Source organism: Manis javanica, chromosome 8 (assembly GCF_040802235.1).
Source record: "Manis javanica isolate MJ-LG chromosome 8, MJ_LKY, whole genome shotgun sequence".
NCBI lineage: Eukaryota > Metazoa > Chordata > Mammalia > Pholidota > Manidae > Manis > Manis javanica.
Window position 1 is genome coordinate 47,454,923 of NC_133163.1, and position 20,837 is coordinate 47,475,759.

At 36.9% G+C, this 20,837-nt stretch overlaps 1 protein-coding gene and 1 long non-coding RNA gene across 3 annotated transcripts in view; one reads left to right on the top strand and one right to left on the bottom strand.

The window, feature by feature from the left end:
• Positions 1–20,837, bottom strand: part of GNG2 (G protein subunit gamma 2) — a 109,944-nt gene that overhangs the window by 73,218 nt on the left and 15,889 nt on the right. The window contains exon 1 of one of the 2 annotated variants that reach the window (XM_073211244.1): positions 2,977–3,065. The exons of the other annotated variant lie outside the window; for it this stretch is intronic. The gene's annotated coding sequence lies outside the window, so the exon portion shown is untranslated. Of the gene's footprint in view, positions 1–2,976; positions 3,066–20,837 lie in introns of those variants that run through there. 2 annotated transcript variants of the gene reach the window in all.
• On the top strand, positions 3,178–20,836 carry LOC140843084 (uncharacterized). Its single transcript, XR_012120517.1, has 3 exons — positions 3,178–3,305; positions 3,971–4,014; positions 5,941–20,836. It is a non-coding gene; the product is annotated as an uncharacterized lncRNA (long non-coding RNA).

Here is a 20,837-nt window from a genome sequence, read left to right on the forward strand (position 1 = left end):
GTTTGAGTTGTACTATGGTCATAAAATATGACATAGGATGATACAATTTGATTTCTTAGTTCATACTGAAAGTTTCCATGTGTTCAAATAGAGAATACATTTTTATAACTTTGTGTGTCTGAGAGAAAAATATTTTCTATAATCAACAAAAGAAAAAATAGATAAATTATACTAAATCAAATTTAAAACTTCTATGCATCAAAGGGCACAATCGACAGAGTAAATAGACAAACCATGGAATAGGAGACAATATTTGCATACCATATAAAGGATTAATATTCAGCAAATATAAAGAACTCCTATAGCTCAATAATAAAAAGCAAACAACCTGATTGAAAAATCGGAAAAGGACTTGAATATACTTTTCTCCAAAGAAGTTGTATAAATGGCCAATAAGAACATGAAAAGAAGTTTAATGTCACTAATCATCAGGGAAATGCAAAGCAAAGCCATGAGATATCACCTCATACCTGTTAGAAAGGCTGTTATCAAAAAGACAAAAGACAAGAGACAACAAATATTGCCAAAGATATGAAGAACAGGGAACCCTTGTGTACTGTTAGTGGGAATGTAAAATGGTACAACTTTTGAAGAAAACAATGTGGTACTTCCTCAAAAAATAAAAAATAGAACTGCATTATGATCCCACAAGTCTTCTGGATATATACCAAAAAGAATATAAAGTGGGGTCCTTAAGAAATATTTTCACACCCAGGTTCAAAGCAGTATTATTCACAATAGCCAAGAGGTGGAAGTAAACCCACGGTCTATCAATAGATGAACAGATAACCAAAATGCAGTACATCCATACAACAGAAATACCATTCAGCCTTCAAAAGAAAGGTAATTCTGAAACGAGCTACAACACAGATGAACCTTGAAAACATTAAGCTAAATAAGCCAGTCAAAAAGACAAATACTGTATATGAATGCATGATATATGAATATTTCTATGAGGAACCTAGAGTAGTCAAATTCATAGGGACAGAAAATAGAATGGTAGTTGTCAAGGGTTGGGGGCATTACTGTTTAATCAGTATAGAGTTTGCATTTTGCAAGATGAAAAGAGTTCTGGAGATGGATGTTGTTGATGATTGTACAATAATGAGAATGTGCTTAATACCAATGAACTGTATACTTTAAAATGGTTTAGACAGTATATTTTATGCTATGTGTATCTTACCACAATTTTAAGAAAAAGAATCCGCACATCCCCAAACCTAAGATATTTATTTTCCTTTCTCTACTCTTAATTTTTATTTAAATGAAAATTCTGCCCTTTTTTGGTATCATTCTTGCTCCAGTTCCAACTAAAGCCTGGGCTGGGGATAGCCCAAGCCTCAGGAAAGGGGCTGGTTCAGAGTCTGTGGGCTCAGTCAGAGAATGGCTGGATCTTGGCAGAGGAGAGGCCAACCAAGAGAGGATGGGCAGAAATGGGCAGGAGAGGGAAAAACAGAGTTCCTCTAGAGAGCACAGAAGCAAACTCTTATTTGGCAACAAGGTATCAGGACCAGAAGTCTGCTGCTGAGACAGGGGAAAGGATCATAAATAAGTGGGGACCCAATGTCTTTGAAAGTCAATCCCAGAGTAGAGATGGGTTTCCTGAAAGCTGGCAAGGCATGGAGATGTTATCACAGCTACCCTACCTCTACTTTCTTTCCCATGTCTCCTTATTGCTCCTGAAAGGAAATACATCAGAACCTTAAGGTCTTAATTAATTAGTGGCTTGATCACCCTGCCTAATTTATTTCCACCATATCTTCATGTTATTGCAGCAGGAACTTTGAAGGCCAGGTTGACAATGTCCAGAAGGCAGGGGACAGTGACGTGGGAATTTATCTGGGAAGCTCTTTCCTGCAGGGACAGAGGCACCCCCACCTCAGGGGCTGCAAAGTTAGAGCTGGAGGGCTCTGCAATGAAATGCACATTTGTATTCAATGCACATCCTACCATTTTTAGTTATTTTTAACTCAAAGAACTTTCCCAAGTCCTTTGTGGCTATTTTGCTTGTTCCATTGGGCTTTTTGCTGGAGCTGTTATTTTGATAATTTTCTCTTTCTTTTTTTAATGAGTGATCCTTTTAGCTTTGTTTCATGTTACTTTCTTTTATTTTTCACTTTTATTAAATGGGGGTGAGGAAACAAGGAAAGAATTGTGAGGGCAATCCTTCCTCCTACCGAGGTCTGTGGTATTCCTTCCAGTGTCTGCTCCAGTGCATATCTGTGTCAGACCCAGCAAAGCCTAAATGCAGGGGCTGTGTCCATCCTTAAAATTCATCAGGCAAGTCATTCAAAAAATCACTAAGAAAGAAATTCTCTGTCAGTTCCTGTATAATTTAAATATTTCATAATCATCTGTAAGCAATATTAGCCTCAAAGGCAGCTTGGGGAAATGGTTGAAATAATACCACTCCATAATTTTCAGAATATGGGATCTATAAACTAGAACCTATGGTCTCTAATATATGTAACCACAGGACAGAGACAATTTGCTTTAGAAGCCCAGGCCATAGATGGAAAATAAAATAAATGAAAAACAATACCCAGAGAACAAGAACCTCTTAGAGAAGTCAGAGAGTGTTAAATCCGTAGTCAGAGGGCTCTGTGCTGATATAGACCCTTTCACATTGGCCCAGCTCCCAACAACCCATCTCAAGGCAGGACTTGGAAACAACGTTACTATTATGCAGATATTTTCCCTGGCCTTCCTTTAAAACATTATTCCTTCAACACATTGTAGAAAATGTGGCATTTATAACCTTATGGGATCCTGGCCTCAAACATGGGGGGACCAATATCATTGGTCTATTTGACCACATTCAGCTCCATCTACCCTTTCACCAAAGGAGTTATTTGCCATCCCAGAACCAGGTGAGATGAGACCCCAAATTATTTGGTAATCTATGCAGGGAAATACAGCAGTATTACAGATAGACTTACATCCCTGGAAAGCAAAGCTAATCATTAATTCACTCACCTAGTAACTTTTTCAGCAGTTAAACTTCTCAGTCCATCTCTCCCTCTTGAAGTTTCCATTAGAATGCAGGCTTCAACTGAAAATTTGGTTCCATCTGTGTAACTGCTCAACTGACATCTCTTAATTCTAACATTGTCCTTCTATGTCACAGATTTACTCTCCTGGGAGTTGTAACCATTTTAAAGTATACAGTTCATTGGTATTAAGCAGTGTGGCAACCCTGTCTTCTCCATCTCTTTCCATTCTCGTTAGTTGTAGGAGTCAGCACTTTCACAGCTGCCTGTCTCTTCCCAAGATGATCAAGCCAAGGACACATATGTCTTCTACCAGTAAGTGAATGAATGGTTTAACTCTGCTCTTTCTCAGTCCAGAGAAAACCTGCCTGTCTAACTCCACTCAATGTGAGTAAACCAGGAAATATGCAAAATTTATTTCCTAAATTTCAAAAGGCCAAAGCTCTTCCCTGGCCATGATAAGTCAACCTTCCCTCTTGGAATGCCACCCAAAGGAGGGACCCCACTGCAGCATCACCACTTAGGCATTTCAGCATCATGTGCTTATTCCTTTTGTTTTTAACAGCTTCTCCTTTTACCCATTTTGTTGTGATATTCTCAGATATTAGTCTCAGTTTCCTTATGACTTGTTTAAATCTGTATCATAGTCCTGCCTTGTATTTTAATATATGTCCTTTTAAGTGTGTTTGTTTTATGTGGCATAATTAAGTTTATATCTGTTATAACTTATATTTGGAGCATCATCTTTCAACATGAAAAGATTCCTGTTTTGGACTCAAAGTGTAAGGTTAGGGACTCTTTAGGTTTGGTGGAATATCTAAAAATCTTTCTTTACCTTTTCCAAATGAATGATATCTTTCGTGGATGATTTTTTCCAAAAGAGAGTACTGGAGATGCTTTATTTCCTTGGGGACTTTGTAGGCTCATTTGTGCCTGTATCTGAAATCAGCATTTTGAATGTTATCTGGCCTTTCTTTCAGATGTTTTAAGATTTCTTAAGATTTCACTGAAGCTTGAAATTGTTGTAAGTAATGTCTCAATACCTTTCTCTAGATGTTAATTTCCATATATCGGTAAAGTCTTTCATCAATCCTGGAAACACTTCATACCTTAAATTGTTGATTCTTTGAAATTTATTTCTTCTATTAGCTCAAGTACTTTATTATTTTTAAGTTAAGACACTGTGCTCAGTTCTAGAAATGAGTCATTGCATCCATTTACTTACACATATTTACTGAAACCACCTAATTTTGGATTTGATTCTGTAGTTAATCAGCATATTTTCTAATTATTTATCAGTTTTCAATGTAAATGCTTTACTATTTCTAGGAATGTCCTTAAGTATAATATTGCAATTTCACTACATAGCCTTTATTTCATAGATTTATACCTTCTTTCTGACCAGTTTAAGTATAGTTTAGTCATTTTTTAAAAATTTCTTGAGAATTTTTGATTGTTTTGTATCAGACAATTTTTCAGTTTATTATGCTTTTTCCCATTCTTTAAAAATTTTGTCTTTTGGAACTGCAACATTTAAAATTGGTTGAGATATTTTGAAAATTCTTCTTTGACTTGATTTTGGATATTCAAGTTACGTTATTGAAGATTTTTGAGACATTTTTATTGGCATTACTATGAAGAAGGATGTCTGCACTGTTACTCAGCACATTAGTTTCCACGGAGTAAAAATACTTCTACTTATAAATTTAGTCTTTAAAAATAAATACAGGGATACTATACTTTTTCTAGAAACTGATGAAAAAATTCTCCCAATAAGTGATACACTTCACTTACCTTATATCTTGAGATTTAATCTTTAAATGGGCCTCGTTCAACAGATAGTTATACTTCAAAGAAAACTGAAATGTAAATATAATAAGTACTTTTCTCTGTTAGGATCCCGCTTTTAATGAAGTCTTTTCTAAAAGAAGGAACAGGCATGTTTAATCACACGAAGTCCAGAGAGCTGTTTCACATGTAATAATGCTCACCCACAGTAGCGAAGTAGGAATGAGGTCAAGTAGCACAAAGCTATTCTATAACATTCTTTAAGTCAGTTATCATGTCTGTCCCTGGGGACTGGAACTAGGGACTCCTCTCTATTTTAGTCTGAGAACAGGTTTTAGCACTAAGAGAGGGAAAGCTGTGCACTTTTATGTTTATCTTACCTCTAGCCGTTTAACCAAGTTTCCAATTCCAAAAGAAGCAAAAACTCTTATATAATGAGGAATACATTTTAAAGGAAAGCTAGTATTTATTTGAAAACCCTTATAAAATATTTTTAAAGATATAAAGGATATATTCGTATAAAATATAAAGTATTCATGTTTCCTGGACAGCAAAAAGTGAATATTAAAAAATTGATCCTCTCCAAATAAATATATTTTAATTCAGATTTAATCAGAATCTCCAGTGATTGTTTCCCCTTTAGACTCTAACTAAAAGAATTTTAAGTTTACATGGGAAAAAGTGCCAAACAATACCAAGAAATCTTGAAAAAAATGGAGTGAAATGAGACACAGTTGTGTTTTTTTATGTGTTAAAAACTAAAATAAAACTATTTTAATCAAAAATATCATTATTGACACAAGAATATAAAATTGATTCAGGAAATAAAATACAAGGTATAGAAATTGACATGTGAAGCAATACATGTTTCACATAAGGCAGCATTTCAATTCAGTAAATAAAAAAGTTTTTTAAATAAATGGTGTCATCAGACTGGCTATATAGTTGAAAGAGCAAAATTCATACCTCATACCATATGTGAAATACATTCTAGATAGATTTAATATATGTATATAAAAATCAATTAAAATATTAGGAGAAGAGTCAGGGTGGTATTTATAATACCTTCAAGAGAGGAAAGTTTCCTAAGCAAGATAAGGAACCATAAAGGAAAAGATAGATATTTGTGATTAAATATTAACAAAAAAATTTTTTTTTACAGCAAAAGATACTATAAACAAAACCCAAGACAAATGATCAACTGGGAAATAACTAACTTCATCATGTCACAGAGACCAAGCAGAACTGTTACTAACAGACTAAGAGCTCCCTACACATAGAGGAACAATTCAAATACCTACAGAAACATGGGCAAAGGATAAGAAATGACAATTCACAGAAGAAATGCAAAAGAACAATAAAAACATATGAAAATATGCTCAGCCTCACCAAAATTCAAGGGAATATAAATTCAAACAGAAAACCATTCCTCACGCAGTAAAGTAGAAACAACCAGCAATGACTAGACTACAGAAAGCAGTCTTGTACTCACTAAAGGGACCCTGAACTGGTACAACTTTTCTGGAAAGAAATCTGGCAACATATTTTACAATTGGAGATACATATGCCCCTTGTCTCGACCCATTTCGGGATTCAGCTGGAGTGAAGCACACATGGTACATAGGGACAGGCTAATCAGGGGGAACCACAACCACAACCAAGGGAGACAATGTTAGTTTCTCTCCACAGGGAACAGGGGAGTAAACAGTATATAATCATTGACAAGAGGGTCTTAGCTCCTCACCTATGAACTGGGTGAATGTCTGTGACATTGTCATGTAAAACATAGTTGCACAGTAATATTTATATTTAAAAAAAATATACCGATAAGTGGAGCAATAGGACCACTTTTACCTTGCTAATGAAAGATAAAGTAGTGTAACTGCTTTCAAACAATTTAGTATTACTTAATGAAGTTGAATACCACATATTCTGTGACCTAGCAATTGACCTTCTAAGTATATGTCCTAGAAAAACTCCTGGATAAGGACTAGGACACATGCCCATAAGGTACAGAGCAGTATTTTCATTAAAGCAAAAAGCTGGAAGCAACCCAAATGCCCCAAAATGGGTAGAATGGATAAATATGTAAATGCTTTATATAGTGGAAGAACAATACTGATGTACTAGTTAATACTAGATAGTGGTGAAAATGGGCAAACTATAACTATACACATCCACCTGGCTGAATTTCAAAACATAATGTTGGGTAAAAATCAAAACCAGAAACAACATGGATGGAGCTAGAGGGTACTATGCTCAGTGAAATAAGCCAGGTAGAGAAAGATAAGTACCAAATGATTTCACTCATATGTGGAATATAAGAAAAAAGAAAAAACTGAAGGAACAAAACAGCAGCAGAATCACAGAACCCAAGAAAGGACTAACAGTTATCAAAGGGAAAGGGACTGGGGAGGATGAGTGGGAAAGGAGGGAGGAGGGGGAAGAAGAAAGGGGGCCTTATGATTAGCATGTATAATGGGGGGCACAGGGAGGGCTGTGCAACACAGAGAAGACAAGTAGTGATTCTACAGCATCTTACTAAGCTGATGGACAGTGACTGTAATGGGGTTTGTGGGGGGGACTTGGTGATGGGAGGAGTCTAGTAAACATAATGTTACTCATGAAATTGTAGATTAATGATACCAATATAAACAATATATTTAAAAAAATAAAAAATCAAAACCTGAGAAAAAACAGGATTCCATTTCAAAACCAGGCAACACTAAAAAAGATGAAAGAAAAGGCAGAATAACAAAAAGTCCAGATTACAGCTTTCTAGAAGGGGGGAAAAAGAGGAAAAGATCAGGAAGAGGCAAATGAATATTTATAAGTGATACTTATCAATAAAGGTCAGGGGAAAAAAGACAGGGAAGGTATGTGTGTGTGTTTTACTAATAGTCTTTAATGTTTGTGTGTTCATGTTATATACATGCACATATTTTTTTGAAGTCCAGCATGTTGCACTCACATACACATGCACACACATGCTAAAAGAATCTAGGTCAATGTCAGCTCATGCCTACAAAGCCCATCCTGTTACTGGAAACGTCACTTAACTGTCTTCTAGGTATACTTTGCACTGTACATGCTTAATATACAAACAAATGGATATATTTCTAGAGTAATGACTCAAAGGAACATCCCTGGGAGCCATGTTCTTTCAGGGTCAAGATAAAGCAGAAATTTTTCTTACGCAACTTTCTGCAGTGCCCCAGAAGCTAGACAGGCTATAACAGAAAACCCAAGATAAACACACACACTGACATAACATTTTTCAAGTCACCTTGGGAAACTTTATTTGCTAAGTTACAGCAAAAAGCAAAGGTGACATTTCTGAGTAGAGTTAAATGGTTCTACTTTCACCCTGGGTTAATACGTTTCATTCACTTTATGATTTAAACTAAATGACACCAAAACTCAAACCTTGGCTAGTAAGATTCTCAAGAACAAGAAAAAAAATGCCTAAGTATTTTCAACTACAAATCGTTAAGTACCCAGGAAATGCTGATTTTGGGGCCAGAGATTTGGTGGTGCTCTATTTCCAGCTATTACAATGTTGGACTGATTCACACAGTTGAACCACTAAAAGCATTCTAAATAAGGTGGTTTTTCACCAGGTGAAGGAAGACAATTAGAAAGGGAGGAAGTTGGTCCTGATTTCCATCCTCCGCAGCTGCTTGAAACCAAGCATGTGCCTCCGACTGAACCACTACTGATTCTGAGCTACTAGCTTCTTTTTCTTTTCCAAGGATTATTTTGAATGTTTGGACTTTCTTACTCACTGTGCTCTGTCTTCAGCCATTAGGAGTTTGGTAAATAATCTGATTTAGCGAAGGTGCTTTACTGACAGGATATCCTGTATCTAGTTAACTAAGGCTAGAGAAAAGGGCAATCAGACAAACCTAATGCATGTTACTTTAAAAAGAAAGGAAAAGCCAAAAGAGTCAAAGCTACAGGCCCTTTATCATCTCAAGTACACCAAACAACATGATACTGAACTACTTCCCCAAACGTGACTTATTTGCAGATGTGACATTTTTACTTCCTAATGCTGAGTTCTGAGCACTTTGTGCTCAAGACCTGGAAATGCAGGTGCAGCACAATCAATGAGGTGAACAGCTTCAAGTTTTCCCTTAGCAATAAATAAACAGGAAATAAAATTAACTGCTGCTCTTGAATGTTTTTACCAAAGTTTTAGATTGCTTTTTTTAATGTAACAGCTTTATTGGAATATAATATACATTATAAAATTTACTCTATTCAAGTATACATACAGTTCAGTGACTTCTAGAATATTTGGAGTTGTGCTATCAAATTCCAGAACATTTGAAAGAAAACCCATACTCATTAGCAGTTACTCCCCTCCCCCATTCCCAGCCCCTGCCACTCATATACTTTGTCTCTATGGATTTGCCTATTCTGGATATTTCAAAAAATGGAACCATATCTCATGTGGCCTGTTGTGTCTGGTTTCTTTTACTTAGCATAATGTTTTCAAGGTTCATACACATTATAAACATGGATCAGTATTTCATACTGTCTTTCCAATGGGTTCCAGCCCTAGGCAAGTTCACTATGGATTCAAAGAGACCAAAGAAGACAGTGGAATGTTCTTGGGGTAAAAGGTTTATACTCAACTTTATTCCCACGGTGACAGGTCAATCACTAGATTCCCATCCACTCAGAGCCAGTCTGCATGCAGCAAGCCGGGCTCTGCCTCTGGGCCTTTCTACCCCTGCAGCTGTCTCAGTCTCTGTCCTTGCTGCTGCCACCATTTCCCATCTCGTCTCTGCTCTCTTGTAGCCTTAAGTGTGCTACCGTGTCACCCAGAGCACTGGGCAGGCCTCTTTATATAGTCAATAACAATGTATTGCCCACATGTCTGTAATAAGCTAGCTGACCAGGGCCAGGTGAGAATCCTGGCCACAGGAACCTTTACTTTATCCACACATAAAACTTTATGGTACATAATAATTCCATTGTATAGATATACTACAATTCTATCCATTCATCAGTTGATTGACATTTGGGCTGTTTCCTCCAGGCTGAGCTGCTTATTTATGGTAAAGAACAAAAGAAAGCTGAGGAGGCAGGAGGAACTGAACTCCAGCTCAGAACTGAATCTAAGCCAGGGATCAATAAACACAATTACTGTTATACCTGCACTTAAAACCAACTGTTGTAAACCATGCTACTCCTGGAATGTTAGTGGAAATGTCCACTGTGATGATGAAATGTGTGATATTTTTTCTTATACTATTAAGAAGGAGGGAAACAACTGAAACATAATTGAGTAACAGACTCCAAAAGGTGAACAAATAAACTAATTGTGGTATACCAATCCAACAGAATACCATGTTTTTACACAGAATACCCAGTATTAAAAGAACAGGCTGTTGACCCATATGACATGGACGTGTCTGTGTGTAATTATGCTTATCAAAATAAGTCAGACAAAAACTGATACCTAATATATGATTATCTTCACATAAATTTCTAGAAAATGAAAACTCTTCTATCATGACAGAGAGCAGAGATAGGGATGGGAAGATTGTTAGTATATATGAGGAAACTTTTGGATGGAAATGCTCATTATGTGATTGTGGCAATGGTTTCATTGCTGTATGTAGTTAAAAGTCATCAACTTTAAATTTAAACAAAATTAATCAACTTTATGTATCATTTATTGAATGCCAACTGTACCTCAATAAAGCTGCTAAGAAACCGAGTTTTTTTTAAAGTACACCCCCCAAAAAAGTATTTGAATGACTACTTTGTGGAAACATTGTCTTGATTTTGTATAGATGGCTGCAGTTAATTTTGTAACAAGTCAAATTATTCTCATTTTTTACAAAAGGAAACTTGAGAATGAGAGAGTTCAGTAATTTGCTAAGGCAGTTGCAGTCAATATTAATATGAGATTCTTATTCTTAACCCCTGAATCCAAATACTCTTCACTGTACCACACTGCCTCTCACTATTCCTATTACAGAGCCAACTCCTTTTTCTGGAATCCCTGGGTCCCAGCACTTTCCATTTTAGGGAAATTTTTGATCTGCAGAAAAGGTTTATGCTTGAGAGTGGTATTCCAGTTTATTTTTTCTTTTGCCTATCTTTGTATGCTGCCACAAACACTTATCCAATTACAGAAATTTATCTGATTCAATTGATTTACTCATTTTCAGTGGATCAGAGTGGTTAACCTGGATTAGATTAAGGCAAGTAATCCTAATTCCTGGGTCAAAGAACTGAAAACAATTCATCTGAGATTAGAAGCGAGCAGGACAAAACAAGATCCTGATTACTTGGCCCACTAGTTGGGTATGGTACTTCTTTGGGGCAACAGTCAGTGCTTCAATTATGGGGTGTCCAAGAACAGGGACTATTCAAAGTTACTGTAGGGTGTCTACTTAGTTTTTGTCACCACTTTCATTCTTTTTTATGGTATTATAATTTCCATTATAAATACACCGCAGTTTTATCCTAAACTTGAACTCTAGGTTGAGATTGCCATCCCATCTCTGAATGGGACCAGCACAAGGGAGGTTTCCTCACCTCCGTACCTCCACCAGATCATCTTTTACCGCACGAGTAATTGAACTCCTTGCAAATGCCAACATTTCTGACATTGTATTTGGGCTCATTTGAACATGTGCTATAACCTGGATTATGTAAAATTAATGAAAATGTATAAATTGATTAAGAGAATTTTTTTTGTTGTTAAGTAGCTAGATTTGGGGGAGAAAGGGTTGCATTTCTTTCATGCAAGACTTTCATAATGCAGGTTAACTGTGCTAGGTATGTCCCATTTGTCCCTCCAGATCCATTCTCCATCCCATTCCACTCAGCCCTCTGCCCTAGGAAACTAAACTGTACCAGGGGCAGGCTTCCTGGGTCTTTGTCCACCAGTTGGGTGTGGTCGATGGGAAGCACAAGCACATCAGAGGGAGAAAGAATCTATTCACGGTTTGGGTGAAAAATAATATCATTTGCTAGCTGGGATCCCTGTCTGTAGGATCATTATAATCTGGCTACACCTCTTTCCTGGAGGCCACCGCTCCTCTCAGGAGGTCCCCTCCTCTCAGCTCTTCAGGCTGATGGGTGGTAAAGGAGCCTTGGAGAAGTATGCTTTCCCTGCAGTTTCCCTATACTCTGCCCACATCCTTGTAAATATTCTCTTTATAAAAAGCTCCCCTAAAAGTAATCAATTTGAGGATGCCAATCGTTTCCAGTACAGCTGACATTTACTGAGAGCTAACAGTATGCTTCATTCACAAAATGAGGTTTATTTCAAGCCCTTAATTTATATGAAAACACTAACATTCATGGGGTTGATATCAAGCCCCAGCAAAGATAAACAATAGGTAGGTAAGGTGTGGAGGAGAGCAGTGAAACAGCCTGACTCAATCTTACTGCAATGGTGATTATGTGAGGCAAAGACATATTCACAGCTTTGTGAGAACAGTGAAGGTGGTGGATACATTTTTCAGATTTTAAAATGTGAGAGATGTAAAACATTTTCATATTGCTATGTCATGCTTCTTTATGCTTACAAATCATATTTTCATGGTGCTTGCAATCTTTTTGCTTATGCCATTCTAAGACTGAGATTTTAAACCACTCTTCTGGGGCTCTAATGACCAGATATGAAGAGAAAGATATTTGTAACAAAAACTGTCTAAATAGCAAATCTAAGAGGGAGAACAGATTTCAGAGGTACCATCTGTTTTTCTTCATTGAGATGTATTATCATTTATGGTGAAAAATGCTGTAAAAGTGAAGCGATGCTTACTGTGCTGTGTATAAATTATAATCCCAAACAGATTTTGATTACTTAGAGCTTTATCAAAGATATAAACCCATTAAGAAAAAATGGGTCTTGCTCTCATATAACCTCCCATCTCCAGAATCACCCTGATTATATAATTTCCAAATAAAGTATAACTAAATAACTAGAAAAGCTACTTCAAGCTGATTTTCTTTGATTTTTCTCTGATGAAGCCAAAATGTCACTTAGCATGAAACCATAAAGTAATTTTAAGTGAAAAAGTTAAATATTGAAATATTAATATGGTGCTTTATTTTTGTTTGGTTTGAGGGAGCATGTGTATGTGTTTGGCATAGATTAAGGCCACATATAGAAAAGAGAAATTCACTGAACTAACGTGAGGCAGCAAGTAAGATCTATCCTTGTATTAATTATGAGTATCTAAGAACGTACGACTATTTGAAAGGAGGTATCAAAAGAAAATCTGGATGACTCTGGCAGCTTCCATTAATTCTGCATAATACCAGATGGCTCTTACAAAATTCTCATTTCGTATTTTCTAACTGAGTTGTAATTTCACTCTTTCAACTTTCTTAACTAAATGCAACATATCAATGAATAATAACATCTTGCATTTGTATAGCATTTTACAATTTACAAAGTGCTTTCCAGTTCTTACCCCAACTGATCTTTATAGTAAGTAGTTCAGATACAGTCAGGGCAAATACTATAACCCTTGTTCTACAGATGAGGAAATGAAGACCTGGAGATATCAGTCAGAACTCTTTTAGAAGCAACTTGACTTAGCATTGGTAAAAAAAAAAATGGCAATGTATTGGCGCACATAAACTCCATTTATGGATTGAGTTATTACTGGGCTATCGCCTTCTTTCCCTTTATCTGTCTGTCTGTCTGTCTTTTGCTTCCCCTTGTACATCAGCCTTCATTCTCTCAGCAGACTGAGAAATCATGGCCTTACATGATTCTTATTGCCTTGAAATTAGAAATGATGGTTCCTTTTCTCTCTTAATCTGAGCTGGAAAATTCCAAGGAAGAACCTTTTGGTCCCTACTAGGTCATGTGTCCATCCCCTGAACCAACTCCTGTGGTCTGGGGATGAGATACTAGGGTTTTTCCAGCTTGGGTCAAGTTGCCACACCTGTGGCCAGTATTACCCAGACAAACAGACAAACGGAACAGGAATAGACAGAGCCAGTGAGGAAACTGTGAGAAGAGAGCCAGCACCCCCTCATCTGCATATATTGCATTAAATAACTTGCCTAAGGGACAGAATCAGAAGGACTTCATAACCGGATCCCTGGACAACAAGCCCGGCACCCTTCCCCTTTACTTCACAGTCTGTCTGCAGGACCCAGAAGGTGTTACTGCACCTCTCTCTTCCTCTCACCACTGTGGTCTGGTTCAAGAACAAAACTTGGAAAAGACTGAGGTTCTAATCCTGGTCCTGTCACTTGTTAGCTGTGCTCATCAGCAAGCTAGTTAACCTCTGGGACCCAACAGTTTCCTCCTTTGCAAAGTAAACAATTCCTGCATAGGGTCATCAAAAGGATAGAAGGAGATAATCTGCTCCAGATGACTTTTAAAATGATAAAAAAAAAAAGGTACCTTAAGGTTTATTACCTAAGTTCCATATGTAAATTTTCAGAGGCTAAAATTACACATTAACATTCTCCAGTCTCTTCTCCTTACCACCAGCCCTCTATTAGTATCACTTTGGTTCTGACATTTTTATTCTTTCAGTTTTAAAAGGCAGTCTCAGAAAGAATCCAGTAGTGTCTCAAAATATAAAGGTTTAGTCCAGAAAAGAAGCTTATGAACAGATGGTTTAATGGCACCAGCATACTCACCTTCTCAATACAGATTAACTAGGAAATGGAAATTTCTGAAAGATACACAAGAAACTATTAACAGTGCTTACCTCCACAGAGCGGGGCTAGAAATTAGTGTTTTGAAAGAAACTTCCATTTTGTATTTATGCCTGTCTCTACTACTTGAATTTTTAAAATCTTACACATACATTCTTTTCATAATTAAAGAGCAGAGTTAATTTTTCTAAATTAAAGAGCATGGTTATAGCAGAAAAGTCATATAGTATATACCTAGTATAGTATTTGACACATAAAAAGCTTTCAGTAAGTTCTTGTTTATTGACCAAACTAGGAATTTCTAGTTACAACCTACCCAGCAGCAAAGTAAAATCAAAGTCACTAGAATAAAAGCCAGGTTTCATCCCTGTGACTGAACATGTTTTCCATTAATCATACTGTGAGGAATACTCATTGCCACCTGCTGAGGATATAGTTTTACACTCTTATACCTTCGCAAACCAAAAATGAAATCTACCTTCTTAATTCCCAATTAGAAAGCACATTGCACGAGGCTACCTCTCAAATCTATGACTCCTATTCCTGTTAAGCACACTTCTTTATTAAGATCGGAGGATGCTGGTCTTCTAGGAACCATTCTCCTTTACAGTTGGGGGTTTGCATGATATTTTCGAAGAAATTAAAGGTTACATGGCAGCATATGCTAAAGCTAAATGACAGATTTAAATAGTATTTTTTAAAATGGTGCAATAGTTACAAAGTTTGGATGCTGTCTACCAGCTAAGCACTGTACTGGTTGCCTGGTTACATCTATGTAGAACGGTCAAAACGGTTGACTCTGCATCTAGAAGGAATTAAAATCTTAAGGTTTCATAACTAAACCAAGGATGGTGTATGAACCCTTATATAGTCATCCCTTAAAACAAGCCCTATCAGACTTTGACCCCCATCAGCCTTTGGGGATTTCTAAGGAGATGTTTTAATAAAAGATATTTCCATATATGAAATTTTTTACCTTGTTCACATTTCACTGAAGTTATTGTACCTGGACTCATCCCATTTTATCATATCCAACTGCAGTCTGCTACCATAGGGTATTAAAAAACTTTCCAACCTGATATAACATCTATCCTATGAGAGGGAGAAGAAGGTCAAGTGTTTTAAATTGTTAAAATCAAAAAATCAAATTTTCATTGTGATTAACTTTGCAAAGTATAGGCCAGTCTACAATCTAGCAACAAAAAGTATACATCTTAGTTAAGCAGCCAGCATCTTAACTCTAAGAGATATTCCTCTTTCAGTCCATGAGAGTCTCTCCACATTAGCTCTGCCTTGCTTACAGTTTTAAGTTCAAATATCCTCTCTCAGTAATGGGACAAAATAGGACAACAATTTTGGTCTAGAAATTTAATGTGAGTATATTAAAATGGATAATACTTATTTCAGAATTTAAAGATAAGCAGAATCAGTGTTTTTTCTTTCCTCTTGAAGTTTAATCAATGCAGTTTTTTGGGGGGGCAGAGTAAAATTAAAACATAAAATTAACCATTAACCACTTTAAAGTGTGTAATTCAATGGCATTCAGTACATTCACAATGTTGTGCCACCATCACCTCTATCTAGTTCCAAGACATTTCTACTACCCCCAAAGAAACTGCACCCAGAGTAGTTATTTGGCTGTCTTATTTACATTTACTCTCTAATTTCTCTTTGGAAAAGAATAAAAGAATCTGGGTATAAATGACAGCATAAGAATCTGATCTGCCTTCATTTCTTCTGGAACTTGTTTGAGTTATAAAAAAACCAGCAGAGGTTCAAAGCTGAAATGAAGCTAATCTTAACAAAATGAAACCAGGATTGGGAGTCCTGGAAGGAAGTAATCCAAAAAAGGGATTGAGGAGAAAAAAATAATTCGCAATTCTTTTCAGGGCCTATCCTTGTCAGAAACCCAGATCCTACCTCCATGAATGACAGTGTTCAATCTTTTTGGGAAAAAAAAGAATTGAAAGAGAATTACTTGAACCTACAAACTAGAACAGTTTGGAAGATGGGGAACAGTTAAATATATTTTAAAAAAGAAAACCTACCAGCTCTAAAAGTCAAATGTCTATTTTGGGGAAGTTAATTTATTGCTCTTTCAAGTACTCTTACAGTCCTCTTTGTCCCAATGCCTTAGAGAACAAAAGTCCCCAAATAAAGGTCACAGAAATGTAAGGGATGAGGCCCTAGGGCCTTCCGCAGTCCAGTTTTCTCGGTCTGGCTTTGCCACGGGGGACATAGGGCAGTGCATCATGGGAGCAGGAGGAAGCGCTGAGCAAGTTCTTATGCAGATGCAGCTAGTTACATCAGGGGAAGGTGCTCACGCTGTACCACTGGGAGGTCAGCAAGTAACAATTCTTAGAGCCGGATAAGGCTCCGAGACATTATTCAGTCCAATCCCCTCCCCTTAGGCATTCAAGATAGTTTTCCTAATACTTATCTATTCCTGAACAGCCCGTGCTGTCTCTTGAGGGGAAAGTTCAATTTTCTTATACAAAAGGCACAATTCAAGCCAAGAGAGCTCTGCGCTGCTTTGGCAAACTTGGGTTTTATAATTTCCATACATGCTGACATGCTGAAAAAGATTCAGTGAGGTCCTATGGTCACTTCACTAACAAAGCACTAAAGATGTGACGCCCAGAAGGGTACTGGTGACACTGGGGAACTGGAAGGATAGGCCATGAAATGTAAGATTTCATAAATGTTATTGGTTCTTGTTAGTTCTGAATCTTTGGTTTTTCTTTTTAACTGTTTTATGCAAACACATCTATGTGCATACATATTTTACAAGAGTTGGACTCACTCTTACCTTCAACCCAAACCCTGGAGGTTGTCATCACTATTTAGTTCAATAGAATTTCTATTTCAATAATTCATCAGCATGAAAGCCACTTTCCATTAGAGCTATGTGTTAGACATTTGGGATGAGGAGCTCTCCTGATTTGCCCAGGACTCCCACTCTTAGCACTGAAGGTCCCATGTCCCAGGAAACTCCTCAGTCTGAGACAAATTGGGAGGGTTTGCGACCCCTCTGCCAGCCCTGGGTTTCAACTTCCTTGGCACTGCTGAAGAACCTAGAAGTAGATGGAATGGAGACTTGCTATAAAAACAACTGAAAAGATTTTAAATCTCCACCAAAAATTTCCAGCTACATTTTACTCCAGAGATGGTTTTCAGAAAAAAATAAAACAAAACAAAAACAAACCCAGGGATCCATTTCCTTCAATAGGTAGGAAATGATTTCTTATTTTGTGTGGATGATTGACTTAATGTATGGTGGAAATTAAACCGTACTTAGAAATTAGCTATCATAAATACCACTATAGTAAGGTTCTGAAATATTATGTTATTTTTCCCTCCAATTTCCATATTTTAGAGCCTAATAAATAAAGCACAATATGGCAGGCAGACATAACAGCATAAAATAAAAATCTCACCGTTCTTTGGTGCTATTCAAAGCCCTTGGGACCTGTGCACTGTAGGCAAACTCCCCAGAGCTGGGGATACACCAAAAGCAGCCCACTCTCCAGAGGCCACACCTATGGGGCCAGAAGAGAAGAGCTGCTGGACTTCAACCTGTCCACTTGAGCCAATGCCAAACACTCCAAGAAAACCAAAAGCCTTCAGTGCTCGTGTCTACAAAACAGGCTTGCAGAATCAAGGCAAGAACTTGTTTCATCAAGCTGGGAACTCTAAACCTTCTCAACTCTATACATGAATTGTTAGATAATCTGACCTCTGCTACCTGACACATTTCTACCTTTCTGAACAATTAATCTCTATTACTCTGTAGCAGGCAGAATAACAGCTCCCAAATAGGTCTATGTCCTAATACCTGGAACCTGTGAATATGTAACTTGCAAGGATAAAGGGACTTTGAAGATATGATTAAATTAAGGGACTTAAGAGTAGTGTACGTTATCAAGGTATGCCAAATCTTATCACATAGGTCCTTAAATAGCAAAGAACATTTCCTATCTGAGTTCAGAATTAAGAGATTGACTACTGTAGGGAGACACACATATTGTTAGCTTTGAAGATGGAGGAAGGGGACTCTAGAATTTTCCCCTAGACCCTACAAAAAGGAATGTAGCTCTGTTAATACTTTGTTTTTGTCCCAGTGAGATCCCTACAGAACCTAACCTACAGAACTGTAAGGTAGTAAATTTGTCTTGCTTTAAGCCATTAAGTTTGTGGCTTAAATGTTTCCAGCAACAAATAAGATATGATATATATCCTTTATCACTGCTGCTGTTCAACTTGCATGATGCCTTACTAATATTTTGCTTTAAACTTCAACATTTGACCATTTCTTACCTAATGTTTAATTTGCTTCTCTGTACAGATTTAAAAAAACAGATCTGGTACTAAAACAAATATGCTCCAAATCCCTTCGACAGTGGAAGACAATACCTTCTTTTACATGGCTACCTTGTTTACTTTCTTTCTTTAGTTTGTTAGCACAGAGACCACTTACATAAGGAACCACAGAGCATAACTGAAACCAGTAATTTTGTATGAAGCAAAAGCACTTGTAGGTGGGAGTGGAAAATGACAACCAACCTCTTTAACATTGTGTGTAAAGACACAGTAGTGCCCAATGTTTCCCTGCAGTGTGCTGGTAGTACAACGACAAGAAGACACTCCCGGTCCTTTGTAAGAGCACAACGAGGACTGTCCCATTCAACATGCCAGCAAACCCCATTTGAGAAACTCATCTAGGACTGACTTGAAACATTTAAGTATATTCATTAGCATGAAAGAGATCAACACAAACATCAGACAGAGAACATCAAATATTTATAGAACAGTCTTCATTATTAGTAATACAGCAGTCACCCCCTCATCCTTGGGATTGCCTTCCACGGTTTCAGTTACCTGTAGTCAACCACAGTCTGGAAGCAGGTGATCCTCCTTCTGACATACATTCAAAAAGTCAATAGTAGCCTAATTCTATGTCACAATGCCTGTCATTTACCTTATCTCACTTTATCTCATCACATAGGCATTTTATCATCTCACATCATCAAAGAAGGGTGAGTACAGAACAAGAAGAGATTTGAGAGGGAGAGGGAGAGAGAGACCACATTCACATAACTCTTATTACAGCATATTGTTATAACTGCTCTATTTTATTATTAGTTATGCTTGTTAACCTCTTACAGTGCCTTATTTATAAATTAAACTTTATTAGAGGTACATATGTATAGGAAAAAACTTAGTATATATAGAGACTGGGGGTCTTCGAACATAGCCCCCATGACTAAGAGGTGACTACTGAATTTGGTAGGATGTAGGAATGACTCAGCCTTCACCTATAAGATATTGATGCATAATACTTGATGCCAAAAGAATCCCATTATGGAGTAGCAAAAGCTACAGTCTTAAAAGCATGCACACACAGGCCTTTCTTCCAATAAGCTCTAGATCACAGATTCTTACCCTAAGAAGTTTCTGATACTAGTAAATACTAAATATTTGCTGAATAAATGTATGAAAGACTAGCTCCAGGAAACTAAGTTAGGATATAAGTAGGTTTTATTTTTTATTAGCATTTTGCTGTAGCCACTAAGTAGTCTTGTAAATAAACAATTAAAAATTCAACAATCAAATTTAAGCCATTGCCATATAATCCAAAATTATATGGAGGAAAAAAGAGAAATGGATGGAGCTGTAAATGAAACAATACTGGCCATAACTTGATAGTTGCTGAAATTGAGTGATGGGGACATGGAAGTTCATTATATTTTTCTATCTTGGGATATGCTTGAAGTTTTTCCTAATAAGGTTAAATTATAAAATAGGGGGAAAAAATCCAAGTCACTGTTGGCTGGGGAGGGCAAACACATTATCACCTGGTCTTAGCAACACAGTGGCCTTTCAAGTCTACAACGATATTCAAATGACCTTAGCTAGTTTCAGAAGTGAAGGCAGCTTCTTCAAGAAGAAACCCAACAGCATCAGAATGACCTTTTGTTGTTTCTATGGTTTTGCTGCTGGAAAAGCCCGTACCACGTCTACAGCCAGTTGCTTAAGAACTAGGTTTCACATTGATGTCTCTCTTACCCAGGGTATTGTCCTCAATGGCTGCACCCAAGCAATCATATTTGGTATCATAGGAATATATTTTGTTAAGGCAGCGACCTCAAAGGGTCTCCAAACTCAGGTTTTTAGAAAAAAACTGGAAAATTCAGGTGAGAAATCTGATTTTTACTACCATTAAAGAGAGCTACATTTTTCTTAAATCCTGAAGTCATGTCGATATTGCTTAAGCCTCTTAAAAAGTTGTTTTAATAAACATCACATGTCAAATGCTTAAATCTATAGGATTTCTTATGGTATTTTTTCAACTTGAAGTTCTAGTTAGATTTAAGAAGGTTCTAAAAGAAAATACTTCAGATT